Source organism: Adiantum capillus-veneris, chromosome 15, assembly GCF_014529385.1.
Source record: "Adiantum capillus-veneris isolate H3 chromosome 15, ASM1452938v2, whole genome shotgun sequence".
Taxonomy (NCBI): domain Eukaryota; kingdom Viridiplantae; phylum Streptophyta; class Polypodiopsida; order Polypodiales; family Pteridaceae; genus Adiantum; species Adiantum capillus-veneris.
Window position 1 is genome coordinate 4,156,721 of NC_140945.1, and position 25,298 is coordinate 4,182,018.

A 25,298-nucleotide genomic window follows, 5' to 3' on the forward strand; every position below is an offset into this window, starting at 1 on the left:
ATCACACTTCTGCCACATCTTCAAAATGAAGCTCAATTGTTAGTGCTTTGCATTGATTTTTCATTCAATTTAAGCACTCAAATGCAATAAGCAATACCAAGCTCACGTTTTTAATGCACGCTCTCAACCAAGCATCAATTTACTGTCAATGTACATAGCTCAATATGGAGCCCACATGCAATGAAGAAGAATTTTTCATTTCGGCAATGAGCGTTTGCAAGCAAGCCAAGCACTAGACGAATGCATGGGCCAAATAATCACAATGAACATAATTAATACCCACATTCTTGCTTTCATATGGCATTTATAGCAATGAAAAAGAGAGTGTAAGTAAAATGCTCGCTCCCTTGGTTGGCTTATTAATTCTCGATCACCATAGATCAATAACCCTTCAAAAAAATGTCAAGAATCATCACAAGCCCCACAATTTAGTGCAACATTTGCAAATGACTTCAACGAAAATAGTTCGTGCTCCCTTCTAGTATCCTTTCACATATGAAGCAAAAGAGAGAGAGAGAGAGAGAGAGAGAGAGAGAGAGAGAGAGAGAGAGAGAGAAAGGGAGAGAGAATTATATTGATCATTAAATCCACATAAATTCGTTTAAAGTTGCATTTTTCTTCAGTCCTAAAAAGAGACCTATCAACACAAGAACTGATCAATCACCCCTTTTTTTTGTTAATTTCCTAGTCCCTTACTCGCCTTTTGATTTCTCGATTGACTCAACAGGGCCTTTGTTTTTTCAATAATTTTTGGGTCACATTGGGTGGTAACTCTCTCTCTCTCTCTTAAAAAATATAAATTAACCTCAATGATTTCTGTTATGCTCGTGGACAATGCTCGTGGACAAGTCGGTTTGAATGAGCTGAAGAAGAGAATGGTTGTCCGGGGATGTTAAGTTTAATCACGAGGGTGTGTGAGCCTGAGGCTTTTAGATGCCAAGGCTAACGATGTCAGCTCTGTGCATGTATGAAAGGGCGTAAGAGAGCCAGTACAGGTCTCATGGGAATGCTATGCTGCTCGTTGCTTGCATGATCGGCTGCAGCAAAGTTAGCAAGTTGGTGTGAGTTAAAGCAAGTCGTAGTTATCTACTGCAGCGTTTTCTCCTCAACTCTGGCCAATTGCATCACCTCCACCTTTTCTTATAACAGTTTATTTGAAGAGCCAGTGTGTATGGTTCTACAAGCAACTGGAAGATGGGCTTGTGTGTATGGACAACTTGTGTGAGTTGCACGCAGGAGATCAAGTCGTAGTCATGTCATATGTCAAATTGAAGGTAGGTCAATAATTACACCTTAATTGGTTAACTCATAAGACAATTAAACTCCCTTATAGTTACAATTTTGGGGGTCAAACAGAGGAGACAAATACAAGGAGATCATCTCTCTATGTTTCTCTTTCTGTGAAAGAGGCACTCGATGACAGTTTGGAGCACATGAATCTCAATGCACAGCATAATGAAAAAAGACACAAAACAATCCAAACATTCTAGGCTCAAGCAAGCCGACACCTCGAGTAAAATCCAATCAATCCTATGTGATATAGCCATTTCTAAATCTGAAAGCGCTCAGTGAGTTGCATCAACGTTCAAAGAAGGGAGTTGTTCATGCCCATCTCATACAAGAGGTGTCAGAAGTACTGCAACCTCATCACTGCACCCATTGATAATAAGAATCACGACCAAAAAGAAAAACACAAAGCTCAAAATATTATAGGCTTTGAAGCCCTCAATAACAGACAGATGCCTTAACTCAATCCAAAATCGGCTTCCAGGCACAGCCTCCCATAGCTCAAAAAGCCCCTTTGTGTGGTGAGTCAAGTGGGCAAAGCATAATGGGTGGGGTCGCGGGGTCTGTGGAGCCGCTGCAAGAGAGAGAGAGAGAGAGAGAGAGAGAGAGAGAGAGAGAGAATCTGGGACTCTTGCAAGTGTGTGTGTGTGTGTGGCCAGGCTGCTGCGAGCTCGTTCAACTTGTTCAAGGCAAGACCAGGGACAAAAAACGATGCCTTTTTTTTTTGGATTGCAAGCAGACAAGGCTGCTGCGAGCGTGTGTGTGTGTGTCTTTTGAGAGCCACAACTGGGTGGGGTCGCAACTTCGGGTCAGCAACGCGCGTTGGTAGAATTGACGTGGGTGATCTGTAGACTGTAGCGTGTGTGTGTGTGTTGATGCGCACTATTCCAGCGAGGTGGGCCAGCAATGGAGCATAGTGATAGTGTTTCTGTGCATCAAGGTGTGAGCCAAGCCTGGCGAGTAGTATATCGAGTGCCTGTGTGTAGTGTGTGAGCCAGTAAGTAAAGCAAGAGGCCGTTGAAACAGGCTATAAGTTGGCAGAAAAACCCGGGCAGCAGCACCAATTTTAGGCAGCTGATAGCGTGAATCTGGAGGGCCCGTTGATAGCGAGTTGGGAAGAGAAAAATAGGGGGCCCAGGGGGATCAAGGGAGAGAGATAGGGTGTGTCTGTGTGTGTCTGTGAGAGAGAGAGAGAGAGAGAGAGAGAGAGAGAGAGAGAGAGAGAGAGAGAGAGAGAGAGAGAGAGAGAGAGAGAGAGAGAGAGAGAGTCTGAGCAATCGATTGAGGAGGAGCCCAAGATTGAAGATTGAGGAGCAGCCGATTGAGGATTGAGGAGCAGCAACCGATTGATATTCTCTCTATCTCCTAAAAGCTCAGAGTTCAGGTAAGCTGCCTCTTGTGTGTGTGTGTGTGTGTGTGTGTGTGTGTGTGTGTGTGTGTGTGTGTGTGTGTGTGTGTGTGTGTGTGTGTGTGTGTGTGTGTGTGTGTGTGTGTGTGTGTGTGTGTGTGTGTGTGTTGAGTGTGAGCCGCCAATCAAGGCAAGGCAACCAGGGCAAGTGGTTGGGTAGGCGACAAAAGCATCCAACTTGGAGTTTCGAGCGGCTGTAAAGCGAATGTGAAGGAAAATAATAATAATTCTTTTAATTATTTTGAAAATTTCTTCCTAAGAGGATGCTCCCACGGGGTCACGGGAGTAGCCAATTTCCATGCAACACACAAAGCAATCTCTTCTTGACAATTTCAAACTTTTGCATGCATTCTTAACACAATCGATCGCACATATTTTGAGACATTCCGTATCGAAAATTAAGCTAATTCCAATGCATGTTCAATCATCCAGTCTTTTGAGTTGCTTCCAATACAATGTATGTATGCCCAATACTCGAATTCAAGTTTGAATGTGACTCAGTATTCTTTTAATTTAGCAATGCAGATCTTAATGGACTCCTTTTATTTGCCAAGTTCAAGTAACTTTTGCAATATGAGTTGCCGAGTCCATTGTTTAAAATCATCCAAGCCCATTGACTTGTCATTTTGGCTCGCAATATTACATGGTCATGACTATGGAATGGCAAATACACAAAGTTTCTTACCACATCCAATCAAACTGGCATGTCCTTCAATGGTAATACATATATAATTATCCCCAATTGCATATCAATTGAGTAATCTACCCTCATTCCAACATGATGTACTTACCAATCTTTTGGGTCTTGCAATCATCATGATTGAAAACGGAGACCAATCATTCATCCCTAATTTGGACATTGAATGCCATACATCAACTATTTGGCCAAATTAATTATCATAATTGGTAAAAATTACCAATTATTTATTCAAGGATCGGATTGCACATGCCATTGAGTAGGCACACACACCCAAATTTAGGCCAAAATTTTATGAAAAATTACATCAATTCCACATTGCCATGCACAAATTGCAAACTCAATCAAGCATAAGTGAAGGCATGCATGCTCTATTTTTAAAAAATTAAACTATTTTCACCCAATCAAGCAATACACACACTCAAAAATTGAGCACAAATGATTGAATTTTTTGCAATTGGAAATGAATTTAGGCTTATACCTAATGATTGCACATACTTTTCATGAACGTTTCACAATCAAAAACCATTTAGGTGTCCCAATTGACCATCAATCATTGAAAATCAAGTGGTCATGGATGGGTACACACACTCAATTTTTGCCCAATTTTTTGGCAATTAAGCTTATCCAATGATTGAATTAGCCTAACATACAAAGACTATCCTTTAGGACACAAAGATCCACTCATTAGGACACAAATGCAAAGACTTTTATCGAGGGTGACTCTGGGAGAGTTTAAGAAAAGGAGTGTTGAAGCTGACTTGACATCCACATCGTCGTGTGTTAGTGAAGTGCAAGAGGCCCATGAAGATGCACAGATGCTCTACGATGCAATGGATCACCTCCTCTCTTGCACGGACTCGCTTGCAAAGTCCCTCTCCCAGGGATGGATGGAGGACAAATCCATGCAAGCCTTGACTTATGTTTCTCGTATCCCATGCACTGCCTGGGCCGGCCCTTTTGCAACTGCTCTAGTCTCCATGTCGAGAATGGATGAGTTGGTCAGTGATAAAGGTCACATTGAAGAATGTGAGCGAGAATGTATTTGTCAACAAGAATTTTATTTTTCTATGCAAAGTTCCAACAAGAATAACCCAGGGGGGGGGGCTCACTTCTGGTTATGAAAATGCAAAGTCAATTGTCTTACCTCAATCACAATTGCGGCAATGACACCCCTATAGTTCAGCAAACAGACAACATACTAATAGCGATTTTGAAGATGGTTATGTATTTGGCACTGATGTTGACATGGCTCAGGATGTACATAGTGAATTAAGGGGGCATGATTTCTTAACATGGTTTGGGACTTTGGTTTCACCACATCTTTAAGTCACTCAATCGTCTTTCAAAGAAGCTTTGGAAACTGTAATTCAGTTGCCAATGTCCGAGAGTACCGCTCAAATGGCATATCAACAAATCCAAAAAAAGTGGTGGATTGGTATGAGGGATGTCACTAGCTTGCAATGGGATTCTCCTCAAATGTGAAATTGCGAGACATTCCCATCTTTCGTCACTTGAATAATCTTAGAATATCTATACATGAATATTGTACATATGTTATTTTTGCAACAGGACTAATATTCAAATGGCTTATTGAGAAATTTACCATTGCTTTCACATGATCCTTAAGGCTTTTAGATGTATCGTTTCAAGTGTGGGATGCTTGTGGTGACCACAATGGATCATCAATCTACTCATGGCTTCATCCATGAGCATCACATAGGACACAAAAGCCAAGCATTTTCCAATGCATAATGGCACTCCTTTGAAGTAGACGTAGCTTTCCTTCATTACCTTCACATGCTTGTCCAATGGGTGGTGGTTTGAGCATGCTTAAAGTGAAATGTGTATAGTTTCCACAACCAAAATTTTCTAATTTAAGAAACAAATCATTCACACACTTTAGAATTCTTAAACATAAGATTTTCTTGCACACTCCAGGAAATACAATGATAAATGTGATTGCCTTTGTCCTAAAGTGAGGATCCTATTTGACTCCATTGCTTTCATGCTTTTGCAATTTTCAAATATTTGTCAAAATTCATAAGTAAAATTTCCATTCTAATGCTTTGGAATCTCATTGATTTGTATCACTTCTTTTTCGTTGTGCTCAATAATCTTGCACAAGATATTCTTCTTGTCTCGGCTTAGTAACAAATACTCTGATACACTTTTTCTTTGATTGAAGAGGGAACAAACGGTGTAGTAGCTTCAATATTGAATGAGGTGTTTGATTATCAAGAGTGGTTGTAGAGTTTGAGGAAACATTTGAATCATCATCACATAAAGCACCACATTGAACTTCCTAGTTTAATGAAGAAATTGTTTTAACACAAAAAACAAGCAATCATATTGAAAAGTTTTTATTGGCACTTGAAGATAGCATCCATTTGGTCGGATTACCTTTAAACCCTCAAAATTATTCTGCTTCACTTCGTTAGTAAAGAAAGAATTATAGATAACTATTTTTTCACTAGTGAATACAACACATAATGTTTCCATAGAAAATTCTATAAAGCACTTCATTTAGCTAATATAAGAATTATAACATAATACAAGAGATGACTAAAAAAGAGCTAAACAAAGAGAGAATCAAGTTTACAATAAAGGCATTTGAATGTTCATGGGAAAACTCCTTTGCTTATTAAGCAAGTGCATGGCACTAGGGCCCATAGAAACTAGGGTCTGATTGGTTGAATAAGAAGGCTAAAAAACTCTTTTGGAAGTTTGACGATGTTCAGATACATTATTGCCTAGAAACAAGAATCAAGATTCCAGTGCACTAGCAAGTGAGGAGCTTCAAGACCTCATATTGAGGGAAATTGTTTTCAAAATCCCTTGTTTCAAGGGAGCGATAGTACTCATATTATAACTTACTTTCTCAAACTAGGAGAGAGTCCAAAAGATTTAAGTGAGAATTAATGACAATGGCTAGTTTGGAAGGCTATAATGGATAAGTTTATCAATGCAAATCTCTATTGCAAGGGTTGGGAGATTGTGCTTAGGAAAGGGCCGCTATCAAGGGAAATCAAGAAAATCCTTGCTAGTTTTCCATGAAGATGTATGTGGATAGAGAATTATATGCTGGAAAATTATTCAAAGTTGATTTGTATGATTGATTCTACGTAAGGATGCACGTCATTGGTGAGGGAGCTGCCACATTTGTCAACGAGTAATTGATAGGAGCCTCACAATTCTAATATTTCATTTGAACCTTTTGAGAAGTAGGGCATTGATGAAAAGGTCCTCACCTTATAGAATAGTCAAGTAAACTCTACACCATCATGGGAGTAACTATAGTACTATGTGGGTTGAACAAAGTACCACTCATAGAATCACAACTAGTGAGGTAGCTAGTTCATTTTTGAAAGAATTTAATGTAGGTTGGTGTGCCATTAGAGACCATTTAAAGCAAAAGGCTAGGTCTTAGAGGAAATATAATAGGAGGATTGGTAAAAAAAACTATGGAGTGAACAAATTTGACCTTCTCTCTTCAATGAAATGGATTTTTAGAAAAGATAAATGGTATGGTTTTTAGAATCATGAAAAATGAGCACGTGGGTTCTAAGCCAAAGAATTGGGATAAACATCTGAGTATAGCTCCATGAGCTTATAAAATAAGATTCAAAACCTTTAGGCTAGACTCCTTATCACCTTATGTTTGGTAAAGGCGCTATCTTCCTTGTTGAAGTGTAATTGGCAAGTCTTAGAGTGCTATCAAGTGGAGAATGAGAATGAAGTGTAAGAGTCCAACAAAGGATTCTAGATCTATAGAAATTGGAGCTATACAAACAAATACAATAACTCATTATTTACATATGTTGAGCATTGTAGAGGGAAGCAAACTTCTGAAGAATGAAAAGCTAAAGAGGGCTTTATGCTACTTCTTTGTTATTAAAACCATGTTGAGACTAGAAAGAATTAGAAGCTCATACCTATATGGAAGGCCCCATACGTCAACATGAAGATGTGAAACAATGGTAGTATAGGGGAGGAGCTACACAAGGCTAGAGTAAAGGGATAAGGACTATGTTGGAAATTTAAGGTAGATAGATTATAGTTGCATTCATAGTGTTAAGACACAAGTTAAATACAATTAATTTAAATATCAAAGCACTAATGGAAGTTGGCTTTGATGATGACATCAAACGTTTAGTAACATTTGGTTTGTCTTGCCACAATGAGAGCAAGAATTCTTGATAAATCATTCTTCTCATAGTGATCGAGCTTGCCACGTTCATGGTCCTCCCCTTGAAAGAGACAACATAGGCCCCATTGCTGAGACCTCTTCTTCTTCATTGCAAGTAGTAGTGTCAAAGGTTTATACCTTGCTTGTATTATTCTTGCTCTTGAGGATATTCTTCTCTCTTGCTACAAACAATTGATGACAACCTCAGATTATGGCATGGGCTCCTTCTCCTTAAGGATAGTGACTATTTGGTCAAATTTCTTATTATTTTGAAGAGGCTTGAGTAGCACATCAGCTTTGACTCTTATTCAACAATGCACTCCAAGTAGTTCAATTGAGCAAAAACAAATCTTAGCCTTTGACAAGGCTATGCACATCTTCTCCTTCCTCTATTGCCAAGACAAAGAAAAACATTTTCAAAGAACTCTTATAGTTCTTAGCTTTGGCCCTAGAGGGCCTCTCCACCATGTGCCAAGATTTAGAGGCTATGTTGACATTATCCAAGTGATGAACAAATTTATAATCCATAGCAATGAGGATGATTCCAAGTTCTTGCTCATTTCTTTGCTAAAATTAAGCTTAAGTAGTCAAACTTAAGACTCTCTTGTCCACATGGCTTTAACAATAGGCCAAAATTGTTTCTTAATGAGGCATCTGAGTCTCCTCCTTAGCCACCAAGTATGAAATTCAAAGCATTCAAATTCTTGGATATGTTCCTTACCCACCATTAGAGATCCCCAATGTGAGAAAAAAGGGGTCTTACACTATAAGAGGAGGGCAAAGTCTACCTCTTTTATAGGAGGATCAAGATTATTACCATGGGATGTAAATCAAAGCATACATACCTGCGGAAAGAATGAGACATATTAGTAATGGCTTATGATAAAAGAGGACACCCTCTTCTCCTTCTTCTTCACCTTCCTCCTCTACCAATGAAAGCTATGGCTATTCTCCTAGAGAATACAAGAGGGGAGTACATCGCAAATCTTACCCTGCATGGCAAAGGTCACAAAAGCTAAATAAGTTCAAAGAGGGAGGAAAGAGTATCTCTTTTCTCACCTATGATGGCACCTTTGGTGCTACCGAAAAAGTATTGGTCTTCATCCAACAATTTGATGCAGCCTTTGAAGACAAGAGCTTCACGGAGTCCTCCAAGCTACACCATGTAGCTATGCACTTCCAAAAATTGGCTCGTCAATGGTGGGCTAGTCTTTGTGGCAATGGCAAAGCCCCAAAGACATGGAAAACTCTACGAGTTTCCATCATGAAGCAATTCCTTGCAAGCGATGCAAAGGACAAAGTGCTCACCGAATGGTGGAGTTTGAGGCTTCTCTCTCATGAGTCTATTCGCAAATATGTGGAAAAGTTTTGAGATTTACGACTCAAGGCTACTATCTTTCAAAAGATAGACTTTGCCAAGAAAAAGCAACAATTTTGTGCGGGATTACCTGAAGAGATGGCCGAGTATGTCAACTCTCAACGGCCTAATTCTATTAGCAAAATAATCCACCATACCATGGTTGCTTCGCGCATCAATTTCCAGCAAGGGGCTAGACGGAATGTCAAGCCCATGGGAAATAAAGACAAAAGTGATGAAAAGCAAAAAATTTATGCCCAAAATTCTTCCCAAGGCCATTCCAACAACAACAACAACAACAATCGGTCCAAGGAGAAAGTAGTTTACAAAGGTAAAAATAAACTCTCTCTTGAAGAGCTTGAAACTTTTTGCAAGGATCACAAATGTTTTAAGTGTGGAGAGCAAGGACATGGTTATCGTTCTTGCCACAAAAAAATGCTCGCAATAAGACTCCTAGAGATTCCACTATCAAAGCTCCAAAAGAGGATACTCATTGCAAAGGATCACCTCTCTCCTATGCTTGGGGAAAGGTAAGGGAGCATGATGCCTTCATCTTGTTTGACCCTGGCTCTACTCACAACTTCATATCAAAGGAGTTGGCCACCGAGTTGGGCATTTAAGCTTTCAAGATGGGAGATATTGTAATGGCTTACACAGCTTTCTAGGGACGGGAAGTTGAGGCTTCATGTCCAAAGCTATGTCGACAAAGAAGACTTTTTCATCTCTCCTCTCCAAAATGAGGATGCTATCCTAGGGGCGCCATAGTTTGATCGCATGGCTGCCAACATGAAGTTCCCTGAAAGGAGAATCTACTTCACCTACAGGGGAAAGAACGTGTATATTGATGCTAATGAGTCTGGTCGTAATATACCACTTGTAAATCCACCAGCTTTTGATAAGTCAATGAAAAGCTCGGTTTCTGCATACATGATTTTTGTCAAAGAATCCACTAATGACGCTAATGGTTTATCAAGTGAAAATGGTAGGAATCAAGAAGAGTTAGACTTGTCTAACTTTCTAAAATGATTCCAAGATGTGTTCATCGATGATATCCCTAGGGACTTACCTCCAAAACAAGGGGATGATGACCATCAAATTGAGCTCCTATCAGGAAGATCACCACCTAACAAGCCTCCTTATCGAGTTTCCCAAGCTCAACAAGAGGAGATTATGAGGCAAGTACAAGAATTGGTAGACAAAGGGATGGTGAGGCCTAGCTCCTCTCCCTTTTGTTCTCCAGTCCTTTTAGTGCAAAAGAAAGATGGTACATACCGCATGTGTGTAGACTATCGTGCACTAAACCATATCACTATCAAAAACAGATTTTTCGTATCTCCGGTAGAAGTTCTGTTTGATAAGCTACAAGGCTCTACCTACCTCAGTAGGATTGACCTTAAAAGTGGTTATCATCAAATAAGGATAGTGGAGGAAGATATCCTAAAGACCGCGTTTCGTACAAAGTCTGGTCTTTATGAATATCTAGTCATGCCTTTTGGCTTGACAAATACACCTGCCACATTCAATCATTTGATGGAGAAAATATTTAGACCCTACCGCAAGTTCACTGGAGTGTTCTTTGATGATATCATCATCTACTCCAAGTCCTTGGAGGAACACAAGCAACGTCTCCAAGTGATTTTTCAAGCATTGAGGGAGAACAAGCTTTTTCTCAACCAAAGGAAAAGAAAATTTTTCCTTCAAGAGATTCAATACTTAGGTCATATTATCTCTCAAGATGGTATCCGTATGGATCCATCAAAGTTAGAGGTAATAAAAGCATGGCCTAATCCAAGGAATCTACATGAGCTAAGAAGCTGTATTGGTGTGTGTGCATACTATAGACGCTTCATAGTAAAATTTTCTCAAATATCAAGACCATTACATGACCTAACAAACAAGAACGTTAAGTATTCATGGACTACTAAGGAGAAAAAATCTTTTGACAAGCTCAAAGAGAAGCTTACCTCTCAACCAGTCCTCATGCTTTCGTATCTCTCAAAGCCATTTGAGGTCCAATGTGATGCTTGTGGTGATTTCCTTGGAGCAGTTTTTCTTCAAGAAGGGCATGCCATAGCATATGAGAGACAAAGGCTCAATACGGATGAACAGGTCTTGGGCATTAATGAGAAAGAGCTTTTAGCTATTCTACATGCCCTAGACACATGGAAGCACTATTTATTGGGGACTCCATTCATTTTACGAACAGACCATCAAAGTCTCAAGTACTTCATGACGCAAACAAAGCTTTCCGACAAACAAATGAGGTGGGAAAATTTTCTTTCGCAATTTAAATTTCCACATTGCTGGTAAGCACAATCAAGTGGCTGGTGCACTTGCACTATGAACCAAAGTTAATTTTGTGTCTATGGCAACTCACAATGATCTATCTTCTATGATAAATGAGTATGCTACTAACCCTGACTTCAAAGACATAATGTCAGTCCTTGCTTTGGGGAAGAAAGAGGAACCATTCACCTTGCAGGATGGTTATCTCCTCCATGGCAATAGGTTATGTGTTACCCACTCCCTTCGTGAGAAAGTCATGTATGAATCCCACGCTCCTCCCTATGCAGGGCATAGAGGCATTCAACCTACTCTTCAAGGAGTAGAGACGTACTTTTATTGGTCTACCATGAAAGTGGACATACAAGAGTATGTTTCAAAATGTGTGGTATGCCAAAAGACCAAGTATGATAGAGAGAAGCAACCTGGATTACTCCAACCATTGCCAATCCCTAATTCGCCATGGGAGAGTATATACATGGATTTTATCTTTAAATTACCTAAGTCTATCCATGGGAATACAGGAATATGGACAATAGTCGACAGGTTTAGCAAGCAAGCACACTTTATCCCTGTCAAGAAGACTATTAAGGCACACCAAATGGCAACTCTCTTCATATCTCAGATTTTCAAACACCATGGATTGCCAACATCCATCGTGTCAGATAGAGATCCTAGAACAATAATTTCTGGAAAGGTCTCTTTAAAAATCTAGGTACAAGATTAAATTTCTCTTCGGCCTATCACCCACAAACAGATGGCCAAAGTGAGATAGCCAATCTTACGATTCTTGATCTACTAAAGACCTATGTTACAGAAGTAGATCAACGCTCACAATGGAAAACGTACTTACCTCTTATAAAGTATGCGTATAATAATACTATCCATACTTCTACGGGAAAAGCACCTTTTGAAATCATAGAGGGAAGACCTAAAAGTCCCTTGCTACTTAAAGTACATGGGAAGATCATCGTTGCCGATGAGTATAGACGTGACCTACAAGCATCTGTTCTAAAGATTAAGAAGGCTATATCCATCTCTCAACTAAGGCAAAAAGCTGATGCTGCACAGAAGGGCCTTAACACTCAAAGAAAGTGATTGGGTCTTACTTAAGTTTCCTAAGGCTTGATTGAGGCAAATGACGGGCAAAAATCCTATGGGCCATCAAAAGTATTATGCTAAACTGGCAAAAAGATACTATGGTCCTTTTCAAATTTTGAAGCCAATCAATGAGGTGGCTTATCAACTCAAGTTGCCTAACCATTGGCTCATACACAATGCTTTTCATGTGAGCCTACTTAAGCCCTACAAAGGAGAGCCTCCAAATGAACCAATTATTGAAGACCCTCCCGAAGTCAAAGACCAAGAAGAGGTGCTATAACTCGAAGCTATCCTTCGCCATGAAGACAAGGTACTACGACATGGTAAGATTATCTGACGGTATCTTATTAAGTTCAGAAATTATCCTTTTGAAGATGCTAGATGTATGCAAGAAATCCAGCTTAAGGATAGTATGAACCTTGTCAACGCTTACAATGCTACATTAGAGTAAGCAAATGTACATATTTCTTTTAAATGATCAATGTTTTTGTCTTATAAGACTAATTCTCTCTTTATTGTGCATAAATTTAAGTAGTATGCATACTAAGAATCATGTTTGTGATAACGACGTCCCTCAACACCATGTAGAATTTGTGACTGTACTTGGGAGGTTGAAATGGACTAAAGAGCAGACATGCTTGCGGCAACTATGTTTCCCAAGCACCAAATGGATTAGTCATTCATCTTGGAATAATGTCGTAGGGTAAAAAGGGATCCTCTACCCGCTAAGACAAATTGACTAATGACTATGGCTTTATCTCTTTTACCTCATAGTCGAGGACGACTATGATTTCAAGAGAGAGGTAATGTCATAAAAGCTAATATCTAACCAACCCAAATGATTTTCTCATATTAAACTAATTATTTACTGTGGGATAATTAACTAGAACAAAGGTTAGAATATAGACATGTGCTTACGGATCTATGTCAACACGGGGCCAATGGTAAAGGGGTCCAAATGAGAGATGGTCTGTCAAAGAGCAATGCTACCTAATGGATCTTAAAGACCGTAGGGTTAGCTTCATTGAGGACCTCCAAAAGTTAGTGTTCAAAAGTCCTTTGACCTTAGGCAAGCTAGGGTTGACCTTGAGGTGGGAATCCTACCCAAGCATGAGGTGCTTGTTGGCTTGCTAAGTTTTAATAGGAACTTTACCCAAAAGCTTGAGGTGTTTCTCACATGCTTAAATGATTAAAGTTCTTGAAGTATTAAATTCAGAGATAACTCTCAAGAGACATGAACATGCCATGCTTAATTGAATAAGTCCTTGAAGTATTCCATTCAACCAAATGACTTAATAAACATAAAAAACACGTGTTAAAATGATCCTCCACATGTGGCCCTCATACTGTGTTTGAATGCTATTTGATAGGTTTTAAAGGGGTCCAATGAGAATTTAGATACATAAAAATAAATAATAAATTCTTTCTCTTAAAGAGGAAAAAGAGGACACATGTCCAAAGGAAATAGTAAAATAATATGAGAGAGAGAGAGAGAGGTGTGGACCAAGCATGAGAGGGGGGTTATACTCTCCCACACACACACATATTCTCTCATTGTGTGGAGTGCAAAATGCAAGAGCTCCATCTCCTTCTCCAAGTTTGTTGAGAAGTGGAGAGCCTACACCAACACTTTTGGTTATGGACTGCAAATCCAACCAAAAGCCATGCTTCCATGCTTAAGCTTGCCATCTTCTTCATCTTCATTACTATGCTATTATGCTATGCTAAGCAAGAAGAGTGATGATAAGTGAGGAACTATTTCTTTCTCCTATGGAATGTTTCTTCTTCCTCTTCCCTACCCTCGTTCCCCGCTAGCTCTCTCCACCTTCGAAGGTGTTTGAGGCCTTGGGACTGAGGCTTGGGATAGTTAATGCTTTTTGCAAAGTTTATGTTAAGCTCATGATGCATGAAGCTTTCCATCTTCATAGCGTCACCAAGGTCACAATGAACACAAAGATTGTATTGTAACAAAGTCTCTCTTGATGGGAGAATCTATAATACAAACTCCTTTTGGAGGGGAGACCGGCTCCAAGTAAATTTGGTCCTCATCTATTGTCATGTTCTCTAATACTCTCTCTCTCTTGCAAAAGTATTGTTCATGCCAAGTTAATTACTTACTATGTTTATGCTACCGTCAATTAAGTTCACCCTCCATATTCTCAAAGTAATCTCACAAAAATGCTCACTCTAATTCTCTTAATGCCGCTATCTCAAAGTTCATAGGCCATTTCCATTACAAAATGTATATTCCTTATTCTAGCGCTATGGAACACTAGAATATGCAATATGTGGATAAATGAAGGAATAAGCAAATATAATTTAATTTTTCAAGATTTTGTTTTGATATTTTATATTTTTGAGATTTTATTCACCTCCCATTTTTTAGCTATGACTTGCATATTTATAACATAGCAACTAAGGGCAGTTGATTTCTCAACGGAGGAGTATGTAATGATATCTATATATGGTACATTGATATGCATTTATTGTATGGTTGACATGTAAAAAGAAATGTCTACCATCGGATTGTCTTTCAAGATCTAACAATGGATGTCTATTGCACATGGATAAGGCTTGGTTATTGCTAGTAGAGACCCCTATTTTATAAGTCTCTCTCTCTCTCTCTCTCTCTCTCTCTCTCTCTCTCTCTCTCTCTCTCTCTCTCTCTCTCTCTCTCTCTCTCTCTCTCTCTCTCTCTCTATACTTTTTTAAAGCTTCAAAAATTTGTATATAGGCTCAAATGGGTTCACTAAGGGACCCATGTGGAGGATGTAGCCTTTGTTTGGTGTGTGGTCCCTGGCCTATGTCACAACACAATGGTGTGTACCATCTTCACTCTAGTCGATAGCCTAGTCAGCATGAGGTCATGTGGACTTCATGTGCGCTTAAGTGAGTTGCACAATGAGCGAAGGAGGAGCCCCACTTATAGAGATTGACCCATGCTTCTTGGAGCCTTTGGTGACCACTTGGGAGATTCCCTTTGCTCTTTGTGGAGATGTCTTTTGACCTTGAGAGATACACTTAGCCATTATACTACCACTTGTACTTGCCATGCTACTACTATGTATGTAGCCACATCTTGTACACATTCTAGTGTTGATGATTTATTTCATAATTAAGTTATTGATTTAGCTTTACACCTTGAGCATTCTGTCATTTCCATCTCTTCATTCACCATGAATGCTACTTTAATTATACCCCCATAACCTAACATTTGGTATTAGAGCTTGGTAGTGATTAGCATCGTCCTAATCATGTGAAATCCATTAGTTCTATTCACTCAATAATCAATTTCTTCATTTACTATGTATGGGAAAGCTTATGGTGAAATTCCATTGAGCCACTACCTCCCACAGCTACGTCAAAATTGACTAAGGGTTGTAGGTTCTTTTGCATTACAACTAGATTTTTCATTAGGCAATCCTTCCAAAGCTTGATTGGTTGGATACTCTCTCTATGATTCCCAATCAATTTCTATTTCATAATCACTTTATTCAAGTGTGCTTTTGTTGGTCAATTTTTGCACTATTTTGATCCTCCCAATTGATACATTTCACTTGATACAATCTTTGCATCGTGGGGGTGTGAAAAGAGATCATGTCATGAGCTTTCATTAGAGCTCCTAATCTCTGCAAATCAATCCTCAAAGCCCCTTTATTACCCTTGCTAACTAACACCCATTACTAGATGTGTATGCATTTTCATTATGTGTATGAGACGGTGCTCAATGGAATCTTAAGGTGACCTTTTTTGGACTCCCTCAACAAGGAAGGCCCCTTGGGCAACTTGGTTGTGATTGTTGTTCAGCATCCCTATTTTGGGAGTGGAGAGCATGGGTGGAATTTGAAGGAGGTACCAAGCTATACTTAATTATGGAATTGGGTCCACAAGCGGATGCTCACAAGTGCACAACCCTTTGGAAGCTCATTGAATGCCACCTTGCCCTCAAGTTGATCTCATGAACCCTTTTGGGTCCATTGGTCCTTGTTTCCCACACCCGGCCTTTTGGTTCCATGCCCTGCCTACCCACCAAGGAGGAGTTCCCACAGTGTCGAAGCCCCAAGAGCTTAAGGCCATAAAGACTCTTAGATTTAGAAGGCTTTCCCACAAGCCTCTCAACCAAAGGGCTTCAACAATCTCGGCCAAGCTGATGTTCCCGCGATCTGAGCTGAGGCATAAGTCTTTAGGCAAAAAACATTTAGACCTTCAAGGTTTTTAGGCCAATATTCAAGGAGCTTCAAGGAGGATTCTCTCAAGCCTTAGATCAAATAGCAAGAAAAAGTGTTACAAGTGTGGCAAGCCTGGACACTTTTCCAAGGACTACTACAAGAACAAGTATTGTAGCAGTTGCAACATCAAAGGTCATCCACCATCAAAGTATCATAGTCGGAGCAGCAACAAGGACAAAGGCAGTGTAACATTGTAGAGGACAAGAACAAGAATGAAGACAAAGGAGAGGAGAGTTGTCTCTATGTTTGTACTACATCAAATCCTTACAAGATCACAATGATGTGTTGTAGAGGATATGGATGGTCTCAACCTATTTATTGAGTCTTAATGATTCTTTGTTTGAGGGGAGGCTTCAATCTAAGGGACGCCATAGCATGAGAGACTTATTATGTAGTCTGTGGGGCATTAGTCTATGTGACTACCAGCCTGCATGACTTTCATTAGACTATGTGGTAGAGGCTGTGTGGCATTGAGTCCCTATGAAGTTTTCAATCACTAGTCCAAAGTCCAAGGGGAGGGTTTTTGGGTATGGGGCCTTTGGCCTATGCCACAACACATTGGTGTGTACCATCTCTAGTCTAGTCAATAACTCACTTAACAAGAGGTCATGTGGACTTCATGTGGGCTTAGGTGAGTTGCACAAGGAGCCAACAGGAAGCCCCTGATTGCAAAAGATGACCTATGGTTCTTAGAGCCTTGCGGACACTTGGGAGTTTCCCTTTTCCCTTAGCCATCATACTACCACTTGAACTTGACATGCTACTACTACATAAGTAGCCACATCTTTAACACATTATAGGGTTGCTGGTTCATTTCATAATTAAGTTATTACTTGAGCATTGTGTCATTACTATCTCTCTTCATTCACCATGAATGCTACTTTGATTATGCCCCCATAACCCTGCCAATCTTTGCCCGTGTATGGTGTTTTTCTCCTCTCCTCTCACTCTCTTCTTGGCATGCATGTGGCCCTCACGTCTAAGAGGTGCACATGCCACTCTCTCTCTCTCTCTCTCTCTCTCTCTCTCTCTCTCTCTCTCTCTCTCTCTCTCTCTCTCTCTCTCTCTCTCTCTCTCTCTCTCTCTCTCTCTCTCTCTCTCTCTCTCTCTCTCTCTCTCTCTCTCTCTCTCTCTCTCTCTCTCCGTATGAGTATTCAAGCATGCATGTTCATGTGTTTCGTTGCTTGTATGCATGCTATTTTATTTTTAGTTTCAACACCCTACCAACCATTGCAAGAACCATTAATCAACCCCTTGCATCTTGTCATTGTTATATGAGCTTTAGAATAAGTACAACAAGTCTAGGTTGGCAACAATGTTCATGGCACATGGGGAAACCACACTTTGTTTTTTAAGGGTATTAGAAATGATGAGTTGTGCCTTTGAATTAGATTTTTATATAAGAATATTGGTGAGGGAGGAAACTAGAAATACGCCTCCAATGTCGTCGTATGTGATCAAGGAGCTAAATATGGTAGATGTACATGTAAACGTTAAAGGTAAGTTTATGTAGCATGAAGACATGTGTGTAAGATTGTGCGGCAAGTTCAAATATCAAAAGTGGATGATCGGTTATGTATCAAGGAGACCAAGAGGATCATGACACATGTACATATGATGTTTCTCAACTTTATGTGTTCTACAACTAGCATATACAAATATAAGTATGCATGCACCTATACTCAATTGCTAGAGGATCAATAATATAACGCTAGTCCATTTTGAGTAATGTGTCTCTTGATTGCTCACATTCTCTCTTCTCTCTTTACATTAACATAATCAATCATGCATTATAATATATACTCCTTCATTGAGGAATCCCAAACCCCAAGCAAGTTTTCACGATCAATCCCAAAAAATCGAGCAAAATAGGGAAAAATAATACAAAGGAAGTCATAATCAAACTTAGGAATAATAAGGGTGAGGGAAGATGAGGTAACAAAGGAGTTACAAGGTTGAATTTCTCACCTAGAGGATCTCTTACAATCTAGACGGAGAAATACATTGTCCTCCTAGGCTCGATGACAATGTACTCTTTACAATATGATCATAGCCATATACACGTGAGAGCTTAGCACTAGACTGGTAACCTAACAGGACACAAAAGTGTCCTTTCAGGGTTTTGGAAAAACATTCCAAAACCATAGTAGATCCACTCATTTTGAAAAATCCTTTCATGAGCTAATAGTTCAAGGACTACTACATATGGAAAAAAAGAGAAACTTGTAAGATTTCTCATCCCTTAGTCACTACAATCCTCCAAAGTTGATGGACCAGTGCATTTTGCCCAAAATAGCAATTTCTTATGGTTGATTGCATATAAATAAGAGTGGGGATTTTTGTAGGACATGAGATAAAATGCCCCATTAACTTCAATGGGTTGGTGATCAAAACACATGGTTGTTTTTACCTCACTAATTTTTTTTTGGGCAAAAAGAATAGGTACAAAAAAGTTGCATTTTTGCCATTCTGCGGACCTATAATCAAAGTTTCTATAGTCACTCTCAATACAGATACTATATACATGTTTTCTTAGTTCTCTTTGGGCCTTTGGATTCAAACGGAGACATGGAGCATGTCAAAAGGATAATGGATCTCTTACTAAGTGGAACCTTGGGGGCAATGATAAAGTGCTAAATACAACAAACATGAAAAAACTCGGTTTAGCATTATGACCTCTAGAAACCCATAGAAACTACTCAATATCTAGCCAAGTTTGTAGTTTATGATTAGATATGGTTACTACCTACAAAATACACACAATTGGCCTAAGAAACTAGCAGTATTGAGAAAGTTATACTTGGTACTCTAAAATGTCTCGTATTCTTCAGCACTCAAAAAACTCAACCATCATCATATACTATGCTATATAGTGTATTAGGTCCCCCAAAACTCAAGGAAGATTAGCTTTTTGTTATACATTACACTTACACGATCAAAATTGAATTTGGATATCAAGAAAGCCACCAAAAAAATCATAAAAGTGCTAATTTTGGCCAAAAAACAGGATTATGCAATTCTTGTAAGTTGGTCATAACTTTCATTTTTAACACTTAGCTCTCCCTACAAGCATCAAAACATGTTGAGAACTATGAAGGCTTATCCTCTAGCAATTTAAACCTCACAAACATGAAGTTTAGAGTGGTATTTTGCAAAAAAATGAAAAAAAAACCAAAAAACCAAAAAATTGAAAAAAAACCAAACAACACATTTCATGCTACCTTTTGTTAGCAAGTGTGACCAGACATTGTATGCCCTTGTCAAAGAGGATACCTTATGGCAGATGCTTTTTTAAGACTACAATATGATTGGAGGTGTGTTTTGCATTGTTCAAAATGCTCCCTTTTTGCTCTCTTCTCTCTCTCTCTCTCTCTCTCTCTCTCTCTCTCTCTCTCTCTCTCTCTCTCTCTCTCTCTCTCTCTCTCTCTCTCTCTCTCTCTCTCTTTAATTAATGCCGACTCAATACAAATTTGTAGAGCAAAATCATAAAAAGAGCCCATATAAATTGAAAATAAGAGTCTCCTAATGATTGTCACCATTGTTGAAGGTGTTCTTTATAATTTCCTGAGCCTGCTAAAGAGCACCCACTACCTGGTCCTTGATAGCAATGGAATTGTCGTGCACATATACCGCCACCCCACTATCAAGCACATACAGCCACTGCCTGGTCCTTGGCTATCGCTATTAGAATGTGAGCCTTGTTCTTTGCTGTCTTTGCGGTGCCAAGGTCCTTGTCCCTTGCAAAATCACTAGCACTCAGGGCCTCCCCTGCCTTCCATGAGCTTCTCTCTCTCTCTCTCTCTCTCTCTCTCTCTCTCTCTCTCTCTCTCTCTCTCTCTCTCTCTCTCTCTCTCTCTCTCTCTCGGTCACTATTTTCAATGCGGTAATCATGCTTTTGTTGTATGCGGATGATGTAGTGTTTCTAGCACACACTTTATAAGATGCACAAAAGCTTATGGTTGTCCTTGAGAGCTTTTGCTTGCATAGTGGGCTGATTGTGAATGAATCCAAAACAAAGGTTATGCTTGCAAAAACCAACCGTAAGGAGAAGCCATGCATTGTGTACAACAATGAGAAACTTGAAGTTGTTGAGAGCTTTAATTACCTTGGTCTTGAGGTTCCATCCAATCACGAGTGGCATGAATGTGCTATGTGTTATGTGGAAGCGGGAAAGAGAGCATAATATGCGTTTGAGAACATGTGTAATGCAGGAAACATCAAGTGATTGGTTCTCAAGAAGTATCGTTTTGATGCATTGGTGATACCGGTTCTTCTTTATGGAGTTGAAGTGTGGGGCTGGAAACATCAAGTGTTGGGTTCTCAAGAAGTACCTTTTTTATGCATTGGTGACACCGGTTCTTCGTTATGGAGTTAAAGTGTGGGGCAGGAGCATATCAAAGTCTACTTGAAAAGAGTTTGAAAATGTCCAAAAGCGTTTTCTTACAAACTTTCTCCAAGTTAAGACACAAACATCATATATGCTCCTACTTCTTGAGTTGGGATCTCTTCCAATTGAGGTTATGGGCATGGAAAGGGTTGTGGAGTACTTGATAAAGATGCGTCAAAACCCCTCACATTGACTTCCTACAATTGCATGGGAAGCAAGCAAAAAAGTTCAAAAGACGCATGAAAGCAAGACCTTGAGCACGGGATGGATGCAAGACATAAAGAAGTGGTTTGGGAGATGGGATGCATTACACTTGCTACATGATGCTTCAATTGACTCCCGAGTGAATGAAGCTTTTCTACAACGCCAATATATTACGGCTTGGGAGAAATCTAGTGGGTCACACTTCATAGATTACACCACCCATATTGCCCCCAACTACAAAACCATGTTCTTCGCTCAAAGAGGAAACCGTACTCACACTTACAAGCTTGAGCATAGCCCCTTGTCGGCAATACGCACTATCGCAGCCATTCGGCATAGCTCCCATTTCCTTCGATGCGAGACAGGGCGTTAAGGAAATGGAGAAGAGTCAAATTGATTGTGCAATTTATGCTCACTGCAAGTTCGAAAGTCTGAGTACCACACACTACTAGAGTGCTCAGCTTTTGGTCACATCCAAACTTGCTTCTCTCACATTTTCAACCATCAATCAACCCTACACACTTTCCTCTCCAAGCCACAGTGTAGGCTCTCCATTGAGACTCTCATCACCACAATTTTGGAGCATTGAGTCATTCATCATCCATACACGTACTACATCACATGTAACTTTGGTCCCATAGGTCATATTTGACCTCCAAGAACAATAATAAAATCTCTCTCTCTCTCTCTCTCTCTCTCTCTCTCTCTCTCTCTCTCTCTCTCTCTCTCTCTGTGACACCCACCTTGAATGTAAAAACTACAAAAGGTTTCATTTACTTTTATCACTGGCAATTGTAAACTGCAATCTCACAAACCCCTAAACAAAAAAAATTGGCATATCTCAACAATGCCGTGTCTATGCTTCTTGCTTGCGCTACATAAGACAGAATGAATCGTTTATACGATAGGATTCATGGGATAGTAGATCTTGAAAAGTGAACTTAAGTTGTCTTGTTGGTAACAAATATCAGCTTGAAGGATGAGATCAAACCCCTCTAGATGTTTTTCCAGAATGTTTCTTCGGTGTTGTTTATTGCCCCACTCTAACTTCTCACGCAACAATGTGCTTGCATGATTGTTCATATCACAGATTGACGGTTGCAAATCAATACTCCTTTGCAACACAACTCAAGCACCTTATCATTATGATCTATCATGACAATCTTTTTACAATATCGTCCACGCAATAACCCTGTCAAACCAAAACCTGATCCCATCTCTAAAGTTTTCGACTCATTCAAGGAAAGAAGTCCTTGAGCTATATAAAGCAGTTTTGCACCCTACCAAATGATCTGACCAGTGGGGTCATAATCCCTTGATGAAGTTAGGAGATAATACAAGGTGATTATTGAGATCCATATTGGAAATTCTTTAGGATGTCACACTTCATCCTCCTTTGCCACCATCTTGATTTCTTCAAATCCGTAGAAATCAAGGACTCTTGGAGCAGCGATTCTGGTCCTCTCTCTCTCTCTCTCTCTCTCTCTCTCTCTCTCTCTCTCTCTCTCTCTCTCTCTCTCTCTCTCTCTCTCTCTCTCTCTCTCTCTCTCTCTCTCTCTCTCTCTCTCTCTCTCTCGTGCATGCCGACATGCACTACTAGAGAGAATTTAGCCACCCCTTTTATCTTTGATAATAATCACCAACCAGCTAGCCTCTAATTCACTTCAAGGCAATAGCTCTCTATCAGGGTAGCATTTTCCTCTTGGTAAGCACAAGGGTGCATCGTGGATGCTTTTTTATTAAAGTCTATGTCGGTTGCCTCTTCCAATTGGTCACTTTGACATCCCTAGAAATGGTATTCGGTAGCCCTAGTGAGACATGAGCTAGCGATCGGTGCATGCATGCATTGATTAATGCATTCCCAACTTAGCAAACTGTCCTAGCTAATGGCTATCAACGGTGATTTAGGTTGCCTGCAAAGGCTAGGAAGGGTGTCAAAGTGTCATTACTACTGATCACCCCACTATTATCCTCCTCCTAGTGTTCCTATTCCTCATCAGAAATGTCACATAGGCCAGCTCCCTTCGCTTGCCTCGAGACTATTTGGCACCACCTTTTGGAGGTGGGATCAATAGCCAGCCTTTCAAGGTGATTGAGGGCCATCGATGGGGTTTAGGAATGAAAATGGAATCCATAGGGAATTAGCTGAGGAGGGGCCAACCACTTGCAGGCCTTGTGACGACGCACTAAGTGAGTGAATGGGTTGTGGCCCGTGGGGACCGCGTTTTGGCCTCTCTCTCTCTCTCTCTCTCTCTCTCTCTCTCTCTCTCTCTCTCTCTCTCTCTCTCTCTCTCTCTCTCTCTCTCTCTCTCTCTCTGTGTGTGTGTGTGTGTGTGTGTGTGTGTGTGTGTGTGTGTGTGTGTGTGTGTGTGTGTGTGTGTGTGTGTGTGTGTGTGTGTGTGAGTGATGCCGTAGGCTGGAAGAACAACAGCCCTTCTCTTGCTAAAAGTGGAAAATGGTAATGCTACTAATGCATTACATGAAGTGAAGGCTCTGAGATGAGACATAATCATTCATTTTCATATGTCACATCATGTACTTGGGGTTCACTTTTGAATTGGCTTTGCTTTCATTTGGAGTGTGTAGATTGTTTACATGCTCTGCTTTCATTTTCTCAGAAAATGAGTCCACTTTCTTTTGAGGATGTGCCCACTGCACATGCATCGAGAGATTCACGTTGAGTGGATAGCCGAGCAAGATTGAAAGAGAAGCGTGTTTGGCTTCATATTCGCAGCAATCCCCAAGGTATGTCGTTATTTTTGTGCGTTCTTGCATTGCGAAAATGGGCACTGCTATTGTATGTGAAAGAGAGAGAGAGAGAGAGAGAGAGAGAGAGAGAGAGAGAGAGAGAGAGAGAGAGAGAGATAGATTTTATTATCGTCCTCGGAGGTCAAATATGACCTATGGGACCAAAGTTACATGTGATGTAGTATGTGTATGGCTGATGAGTGACTCTCGATGCTCCAAAATTGTAGTGATGAGAGTCGCAATGGAGAGCCCACACTTTGGCTGGGAGAGGAAAGTGTGTAGGTCTAAGTTATGGCTGAAAATGCGAGAGAAGCAAGTTCAGATGTGACCAAAAGCTGAGCACTCTAGTAGTGTGTGGTACTCAGGCTCTCGAACTTGCAGTGAGCATAATGTGCACAATCGATTTGACTCTTCTCCATTGCCCCAACGCCCTATCTCGCATCGAAGGAAATGGGAGCTAAGCCGAATCGCTGCAATAGTGCGTATCGCGGACAAGGGAATAGGCTCAAGCATGTAAGTGTGAGTACGGTTTCCTCTCTCAGCGAAGAACATGGTTTTGTAGTTGGGGGCAATATAGGTGGTGTAATGTATGAAACGTGACCCACCGGATTTCTCCCAAGCCGTAATACATTGGCGTTGTAGAAAAGCTTCATTCACTTGAGAGTCAATTGAAGCATCATGTAGCAAGTGTAATGCATCCCATCTCCCAAACCACTTCTTTATGTCTTGCATCCATCCCGTGCTCAAGATCTTGCTTTTATGCGTCTTTTGAACTTTTTTGCTTTCTTCCCATGCAATTGTAGGAAGTCGATGTGAGGGGTTTTGACGCATCTTTATCATGTACTCCACAACCCTTTCCATGCCCATAACCTCAATTGGAAGAGATCCCGACTCAAGAAGTAGGAGCATATATGGTGTTTGTGTCTTAACTTGGAGAAAGTTTGTAAGAAAACGCTTTTGGACATTCTCAAACTCTTTCCAAGTAGACTTTGAGATGCTCCCGCCCCACACTTCAACTCCATAAAGAAGAACCGGTGTCACCAATGCATCAAAAAGATACTTCTTGAGAACCCAACACTTGATGTTTCCCGCATTACACATGTTCTCAAATGCATAATATGCTCTCTTTCCCGCTTCCAAACGACACATAGCACATTCATGCCACTTGTGATTGGATGGAACCTCAAGGCCAAGGTACTTAAAGCTCTCAACAACTTCAAGTGTCTCATTGTTGTACACAATGCATGGCTTCTCCTTATGGTTGGTTTTCACAAGCATAACCTTTGTTTTGGATTCATTTACAATCAGCCCACTATGCAAGCAAAAGTTCTCAAGGACAACCATAAGCTTTTGTGCATCTTCTAAAGTGTGTGCTAGAAGCACTACATCATCCGCATACAACAAAAGC

The 25,298-nt window shown here is 40.2% G+C and overlaps 1 non-coding gene and 2 pseudogenes across 1 annotated transcript; 1 reads left to right on the forward strand and 2 right to left on the reverse strand.

Moving 5' to 3' along the window:
* Nucleotides 1–1,562: 1,562 nt before the first annotated feature.
* On the reverse strand, nt 1,563–1,655 carry LOC147440189 (small nucleolar RNA snoR1). Its single transcript, XR_015184377.1, has one exon. It is a non-coding gene; the product is annotated as a small nucleolar RNA snoR1 (small nucleolar RNA).
* A 2,435-nt stretch (nt 1,656–4,090) lies between these two features.
* LOC147440190 (uncharacterized) lies at nt 4,091–4,877 on the forward strand (annotated as a pseudogene).
* Nucleotides 4,878–21,924: 17,047 nt separating this feature from the next.
* LOC147440191 (uncharacterized) lies at nt 21,925–22,532 on the reverse strand (annotated as a pseudogene).
* Nucleotides 22,533–25,298: the final 2,766 nt, after the last annotated feature.